Here is a 9,110-nt window from a genome sequence, read left to right as displayed (position 1 = left end):
TTTACTGTCCGCAGTATATGATTGTCAGCATATGGTGTGTTTGATATATTGTACATGTGAGAGGAAATTAATTGCCTCTAGTTGAGCTTTTGTTTAGCGATGGTCAGAGCTATGTGTATGCAGAGCATAAGCAACTTTGGTTTCTATATTGAACTACTGTATGAAATGTTTGAGACTGTTCAGCTTCAGCTTGTAACGTTCTGGTGTGCTAACACTTTCTTTCTAGACACATACAGTGCCTTCAGAAAGTATTCAGACCCCTTGACTTTTTCCACATTTTGTTACGTTACAGCCTTATTCTAAAATCTAAATATTTTATCCTCAATCTACACACAATACCCCATAATGACAAAGCAAAAACAGATTTTAGCAAATGTATAAAAAAATAACTGATATCACATTTTACAGAAGTATTCAGACCCTTAGTACTTTGTTGAAGCACCTTTGGCAGTGACTAAAGCATCGAGTCTTCTTGGGTATGACGCTACAAGCTTGGCACACCTGTATTTGGGGAGTTTCTCCTATTCTTCTCTGCAGATCCTCTCAAGCTCTGTCATGTTGGATGGGGAGCGTCGCTGCACAGCTATTTTCAGGTCTCTCGAGAGATGTTCGATCGGGTTCAAGTCCGGGCTCTGGCTGGGCCACTCAAGGACATTCAGAGACTTGTCCCAAAGCCACTCCTGCATTGTCTTGGCTGTGTGCTTAGGGTCGTTGTCCTGTTGGAAGGTGAACCTTCACCCCCAGTCTGAGGTCCTGAGCACTCTGGAGCAGGTTTTCATCAAGGATCTCTCTGTACTTTGCTCCACTCATCTTTCCCTCGATCCTGACTCCCAGTCCCTGCTGCTGAAAAACATCCCCACAGCATGATGCTGCCACCACCATGCTTCACCGTAGGGATGGTGCAAGGTTTCCTCCAAATGTGACACTTGGCATTCAGGCCGAAGAGTTCAATCTTGGTTTCATCAGACCAGAGAATGTTGTTTCTCATGGTCTGAGTCTTTAGGTGCCTTTTGGCAAACTCCAAGCGGGCTGTCATGTGTGTTTTACTGAGGAGTGGCTTCCGTCTGGCCAATCTACCATAAAGGCCTGATTTGGTGTAGTGCTGCAGAGATGGTTGTCCTTCTGGAAGGTTCTCCCATCTCCACAGAGGAACTCTGGAGCTCTGTCAGAGTGACCATCGGGTTCTTGGTCACATCCCTGACCAAGGCCCTTCTCCCCCGATTGCTCAGTTTGGCCTGGGGGCCAGCTCTAGGAAGAGTCTTGGTGGTTCCAAACTGCTTCCATTTAAGAATGATGGAGGCCACTGTGTTCTTGGGGACCTTCAATGCTGCAGACATTCCCCAGATCTGTGCCTCGACACAATCCTGTCTCGGAGCTCTACGGACAATTCCATCGACCTCATGGCTTGGTTTTTGCTCTGACATGCACTGTCAACTGTGGGACCTTTTTATATAGACAGGTGTGTGCCTTTCCAAATCATGTCCAATCAATTGAATTTACCACAGGTGGACTCCAATCAAGTTGTAGAAACATCAAGGATGATCAGTGGAAACATGATGCACCCAAGCTCAATTTTTAGTCTCATAGCAAAGGGTCTGAATACTTATGTAAATAAGGTATTTCTGTTTTATTCTTAATACATTTACTGAAATTTCTAAACTGTTTTCACTTTGTCATTATGGGGTAATGTGTGTAGACTGCTGAGGATTTTTATTTAATCCATTTTAGAATAAGGCTAATGTAAAAATGTGGAGAAAGTCAAGGGGTCTGAATACCTTCCGAAGGCAATTTATGTCACCCTCCTGTAGGCTACAATTGTGTTTTTATATATATTTCAATATGAAGTTTAACACCTTGGATATGATTTCCAGAAGTTGATTCCTTTTAGAAATTGTGTAAAATATATTGATTTGAATATAACTGGGAAAATATGGAACCAGGAAAGAGGTTGGTCGTCCTTGTATGATTCCATGTTGAAATGGAGCAACTAATATGATTCAATAAACCAATTTGAAGTATATTGTATTTTGCCTTAATCTTTGGTTACAAATTAGACATTCTTTATGCGTGTGCGCAGCGCTTCTAAAAATGAATATTTCACTCCGCTCTTCACGTGTGCACAGCCCCCAGCCAGGCAGTGTTGCAGCACGAAGTGGAATAGGCAATATAGGATTCGTAGTTCTTTGACTGTGTAAATTATACTGAACAAACATATAAACGCAACAATTTCAAAGATTTTACTGAGTTACAGTTCATATAAGGAAATCCATTAGGCCCTAATCAATGGATTTCACATGACTGGGCAGGGGCACAGCCATGGGTGGGCCTGGGGAGCCAGGCTCAGCCAATCAGAATTCGTTTTTCCACACAAAAGGGCTTTATTACAGATGTGGAGGTCCTGGGCTGGCATGGTTACACGTGGTCTGCGGTTGTGAGGCCGGTTGGACGTACTGCCAAATTGTCTAAGACGACGGTGGCTTATGGTAGAGAAATGAACATTACATTCTCTGGCAACAGCTGTGGTGGACATTCCTGCAGTCAGCATTCTAATTGCACGCTCCCTCAACTTGTGGCATTGTGTTTTGTGACAAAACTGCACATTTTAGAGTGGCCTTTTGTCCTCAGCACAAGATGCACCTGTGTAATGATCATGCTGTTTAATCAGCTTCTTGATATGTCACACCTGTCAGGTGGATGGATTATTTAACCAAAGGAGAAATGCTCACTAACAGGAATGTTAAAAAAATAAGATTAAATTGCACAATATTTGAGAGAAATAAGCTTTTTGTGAATATGAAACATTTTGTGGAATCTTTTATTTCAGCTCATGAAACATGGGACCAACACTTTACGTGTTGCGTTTCTATTTTTGTTCAGTATAATTGACCAGCTATGAAACAAAATAGCAGAAATACTTTGAACAGCTACTGCAGCATTTATTTTACTATACATGTGATCATACTTGACTTTTTATTCACAAATATGTGTAATGTGTAATGCTTGCACTGTGGAGCCCTGACCACCTGCCAACATGGCTGGTGAAATAGACATCTTACCCGACAATGCCCAAATCTACCCGCAGGTGGCGGGTGTTAATTTTAGGTCCTGTTACGAACCCAATAACTAGCCTGCTAATATTGTGGCACTCACTAAGTCTAAGGGGTCTTTGGCCTAGTTAACTGGTCTGTAACCTGAATAAATGTGTGCATTTATGTGAGAAATCTGGGTTTGAGGACCGTGTTGGATGCACATGTGCCCAGCAGACCGCAACTTACCGAGTTTAGGACCAGCTCCGTCTTGACCAGTCCAAGCGGTTTATTATTATTTGTTCAGATGGTGATGAAACATATGTACAAAAAGGAAAAATACCAAAGTAATGCCCAAATTAAAGACTCAAAAACAAGCAAGGCCTTATGGTCACCAAACGAACCAGCCGCCTCACGGCCTGCAAGCTGGGACACTGACTGACGATCGCCCTAACTGGCAGCACCTGATGTGCTTATCAAGCAGGCTAAGCATCTGGACAAAGTTGCTGCTGCCCCCTGGGGGAATGGAGTGTGGACGTGTAACCTGGACAGTGTGTTTGTCTATGTCCGAACTCTAACCTGGCCCCCATATCATAACAGATTACTAAATATCTAAGTCTTATCAGGACACAAATGTACTTATCAGCCAAAATTAACGATCATTATGGAAATCTGCTATTGTCCTCACCTATGAAATCACAGTATATCACATATAATATACTTTATATGTAGACAACAGGTGGCTGAAGCAGGTACAGTATGTGAAACTACAAGTGCCACACCATGTCAGCCACAGTAAATTTGCAGTGTGATGATGTATGGCATCCGTGACCTACTGAAGAAAGCACAGCCTGCTATTCAAATGGAAACACACATTCCGATCACGTTCGTTTACAAGGTCATATTTCCCAGACAAAGAAAACAAGGTTTGGTTTTTATAGCATGGTAGAGGAGTTTAGTGGGTGAGTAAAAAATTCCCTTTCTGAGAGGGAACATGGTCAGTACTGTTTTTCGAGGGGAAAACCCATTTCCTAAAAGTCTGAAGAAAATGATCAAATCTAATTTTAATGGTCACATACACATATTTAGCAGATGTTATTGCGGGTGTAGTGAAATGCCTGTGTTCCTAGCTCCAACAGTGTAGTAGTATCTAACAATTCACAACAATACACACAAATCTACAAGTAAAATAATAGAATTAAGAAATATATAAATATTAGGATGAGCAATGTCGGAATGGCATTGACTAAAATACAGTAGAATACTGTATATACGTATGAAATGAGTAAAGTAGTATGTGAACATTTTTAAAGAGACGATGTCTATGTACATAGGGCAGCAGCCTCTAAGGTGCAGGGTTGAGTAACCGGGTGGTAATCGGCTAGTTATGGCTATTTAACAGTCTGATGGCCTTGAGATAGAAGCTGTTTTTCAGTCTCTCGCTCCCAGCTTTGATGCACCTGTACTGACCTCGCCTTCTGGATGATAGCGGTGAACAGGCCGTGGCGGGTTGATGTCCTTGATGATCTTTTTGGCCTTCCTGTGACATCGGGTGCTGTAGGTGTCCTGGAGGGCAGGCAGTGTTCCCTCGGTGATGCGTTGGGCAGACCGCACCACCCTCTGGAGAGCCCTGCGGTTGCGGACGGTGCAGTTGCCATACCAGGTGGTGATACAGCCCGACAGGATGCTTTCAATTGTGCTACTGTGAAAGTTTGTGAGGGTCTTAAGGGCCAAGCCGAATTTCTTCAGCCTCCTGATGTTGAAGAGGCGCTGTTCACCACACTGTCTGTGTGGGTGGACCATTTCAGATAGTCAGTGATGTGTACTCTGAGGAACTTTAAGCTTTTCACCTTCTCTACTGCGGTCCTGTCGATGTGGATAGGGGCGTGCTCCCTCTGCTGTCTCCTGAAGTCCACGATCAGATCCTTTGTTTCGTTTTGTTCACGTTGAGGGAGAAGTTATTTTCCTGGCACCACTCCGCCAGGGCCCTCACCTCCTCCCTGTAGGCTGTCTCGTCATTGTTGGTAATCAGGCCTACTACTGTTGTGTCGTCTGCAAACTTGATGATTGAGTTGGAGGCGTGCGTGGGGGCTGAGCATGCACCCTTGTGGGGCCCCTGTGTTGAGGATCAGCGTAGTGGAGATGTTGTTTCCTACCTTCACCATCTGGGGGCGGCCCGTCAGGAAGTCCAGGACCCAGTTGCACAGGGCGGGGTTCAGACCCAGGGCCCCAAGTTTAATGATGAGCTTGGAGGGTACTATGGTGTTGAAGGCTGAGCTATAGTCAATGAACAGCATTCTTACATAGGTATTCCTCTTGTCCAGATGGGATAGGGTAGTGCAATGGCGATTGCATTGTCTGTGGATCTATTGGGGCAGTATGCAAATTGAAGTGGGTCTAGGGTGTCAGGTAAGGTGGAGGTGATGTGATCCTTAACTAGCCTCTCAAAGCACTTCATGATGACAGAAGTGAGTGCTATGGGGCGATATTCATTTAGTTCAGTTACCTTTGCTTTCTTGGGTACAGAAACAATGGTGGACATCTTGAAGCAAGTGGGGACAGCAGACTGGGACAGGAAGAGATTGAATATGTCCATAAACACTCCAGCCAGCTGGTCTGCGCATGCTCTGAGGACGCGGCTATGGATGCCGTCTGGGCCGGCAGCCATGTGAGGGTTAACATGCTTAAATGTCTTATTCACGTCGGCCACGGAGAACGAGTCCCCACAGTCCTTTGGGGCGGGCCGCGTCGGTGGCACTGTCTTATCCTCAAAGCGGGCGAAGAAGGTATTTAGCTTGTCCAGGAGCAAGACGTCGGTGTCCGTGACGTGGCTGGTTTTCCCTTAGTAATCCATGATTGTCTGTAGACCCTGCCACATACGTCTCGTGTCTGAGCCGTTGAATTGCAACTCCACTTTGTCTCTGTACTAACATTTTGTCTGATTGCCTTACGGAGGGAATAACTACGCTGTTTGTATTTTACCATATTCCCAGTCACCTTGCCGTGGTTAAATACGGTGGTTCGCGCTTTCAGTTTTTCGCGAATGCTGCCATCTATCCACGTGTATCCTTTGGATTAGAACTTCTTTGAACATTTAACATCAGAGGCTGACAATATTTTTCAAGCATATCTGGGTCAATGTTTTTGAGAGTTTATTCGATTTAGTGAATGTGATCTAGAGAATGTAATTGCACCACCCAGAGACTGTAACAAATGCCATCCATTGTGAATTCAGGATAAAAAGAAAGCAGAATATACCCATTTGTAAGTAGCCTATATGCCCATTATCTCTGTGATTGAAAACCTGATGGCGAAAGCAACTTTGTGCCTGATTTCATGTGGTAAATGAATGTCTCAGCAGTATGATTTTTAGAGCCAATATGTCCACAGTCTTAATTTAGTACTTAGATACTGTAACATCTGACCTCTACTGGTGGCGATTAAGTGCCTCAGTCAAATGTGGGGAGCACTTACACTAATTGATTTTGGCCATAAATCTGCCACGTTGCAGCCAGCTTGTAGGAAACCACAAAACTGCTTTATGCACAATAATTAGTCTCCCACTCCTTTTGTCCCGACTCCCATCGAATCCCGGCCTATTCAACAATGACATCGTCATATACATTGCAGAGATTTACACAGTCTTTTAGAATAATTTATTTGGAATCACTGTACTGGTCAGAAGATAACCAATGAGGTGAAAAAATTGGCCTTGGAATCATCAAATCAAAAATGTATTAAGATCTTACCCAAAGGAAAATGTTCAGTTGTGACCTTTGACCTTACGCTAGACTAGAGCATCAACGGAGCCTAATTCCAATTCTCCTTCTCTTTAAAGTTTGCACTCGTTCACCCTCAAGGACTCGAAAACATCCGATGGGTGTGAGAAATATGAAACCAGTCCAATCCTTTTAAATCCATGAGGAGGGGTGAACAAGTGCACACCTCAGGGAAAAGGGGTGAGAATCAGAATTGGGAAAAGCTCTGTCATAACTATGGATAAATATGTAGGGATCTTTTACATCCAGTTAAGGATGCAGTGTGGAGAGTGCTCACAAGCCTCCAAAGTGCTTGGCACCACCATGGACAGGAGAAGTACTGCATGGTTAGATCAAGCACAATGGGGTCCTGGGCGGAGATATAGAGCCATTGGAGGTTATGTGGGACCAGGTTCAATCTGGTTGATTTAGGTGGGATGGTAGAGCTCAAGAATCTTAACTACATGATTAGAATCCTGTAAAAATTACATTTTGATCACTTCGATAGAAAAAGGTATGAATGGGAAATCTCAGGTCCATCATGGAGAATATGGTCATCAGCTCTAAAATCATGAAAGGACGACTCCGCCGCCAGAATATGCTATTTCTTGATCCTTCGTTCTTCCAACTCCATTTGTGATTCAAGGACAACACCAAAGCTCTACAGCATTGATAGCCCAGGAGGAGAAGTGGTGGATGTCCATTGGCATTAGGGAGGGTTGCAGACCTGGGGAGTGATGGACCCAAATGACACCGCCTTACATACTATTGAGACATAAGGGCAGTGCTCGTTATACAGTGCGGCTATCTGCAAAATTACAAAAAAGGATTAGTCATAGGTCACACTCTCACTGCGGTGAAAAGCGGGCACCGCCCTTCCTGCGCATAAACTGCGACAAACCCCGCCCTCCCATCCTTCGCACCCCACCCCATCAGATACCTTCGTACAAAAAAAGCATAAAACACATACAATTTCACAGTTCAAACGGTGAAAGATTAGAACATTTACATAATATGAATAAAAACAGGCCAACAGGAAGAGTTCGTTAAATAAATTACTACTACATTACGGGGAATCAATGAAAACAGAGTTTGGCAGAATGATGGTCATCTTGTTAAAGAACATCAATATCAGCTAAAGAGGACCAGCTCTTAGGTCTTCCAGCTAATGGACAAAGAATAGTCTTAAACATCCAAGGGCAGATGGGACAGCAGATACAACTATATCACCGGTGTCCATCTGTAGAAATTTGCTATCTCATCAGACCTGAGACTCAACTGCTTTTGACATGATGGTCCAAACCTGGTTATTTGTCACCTGGACTCAAAGTCAGCGATCAGTATGAAATAATGCCCTCCACAAATGGAGAAGGAATGATTTCTCTAAAAGACCTATGAGGACAGTCCCATCAGTGGGTTTGGAAATCTTGTTACTTCCATTCTTTACAAATCCCCTGGGATATCTTATTGAAATAGGAAGGGTTTCAGTGATAATGAAGTTAAGCTCTGACAACTGAACCACTTTGTGTGATGAAATGAGAAAAGGTATGCGTGCATGGGAGAGTAACTGACAACTAGTGTATAGAGCGATGAGCAATGGGGTTTTGGTAACAGACTAGTAGTGAAGATAGAGGGGAAAACTGTCTATGGAAGGTTGATGTGTCCAGGGAAAACATCCCTACAAAGACAGAGGTGTCCTTGTGGGTATTTGATGATGTTTCAGATGGACAAAGTGGCATAATGGTATCATGGTTGGTGGGATGGTGTTATGGTTTTTATGCATGGACATCTGATTTTATACATGATGTCTTACCTTTAGTTTGGTGGATTTTTGTTGTTTTAATAATGTCAATTTATCTGTGTCCTAAACTAAGGTATTTCAAACTAAGCTATAACTCTAAAACCTCACTATTTATAGAATACACTGTATATGAGATAGAAAGTTTAATTTGTCTCCGTCCGTCCACAGGACTTGCATGAACTATCATCTTTGTTCTTTTCCATTGAAGGCAAGACACTACAGAAAAACAGAAATCTCAAATAGCTGTCAACCCAGGGGTACTGTGGACCAAGAGTCAGGAAGTCATCTTAGAAGATATCAAGAAAATTAGGCAAATATAAACCTAAAACATTCTGAATTTCAATAAACCTCACCCGTTATACTTCACCCGTCCATTATACCTCAGCCTTCTTTGAAGCACTCCAACTGGTGTCAGTGGAAAGTCACTCCCTCCAACCTGGTCTGTCCATGGAAACCCTCAGTCTCCATCCTCTCGCCCCATAGCCGATGGTGGGACGCCCAGCTTGGTGGGGTAGAGTTGAGGGT

Source organism: Coregonus lavaretus (genome assembly GCF_964263955.1).
Source record: "Coregonus lavaretus genome assembly, chromosome: 24".
Taxonomy (NCBI): Eukaryota; Metazoa; Chordata; class Actinopteri; order Salmoniformes; family Salmonidae; genus Coregonus; species Coregonus lavaretus.
The sequence above is the reverse complement of the archived record's forward strand: the minus strand, read 5'-3'. Positions refer to the sequence as shown.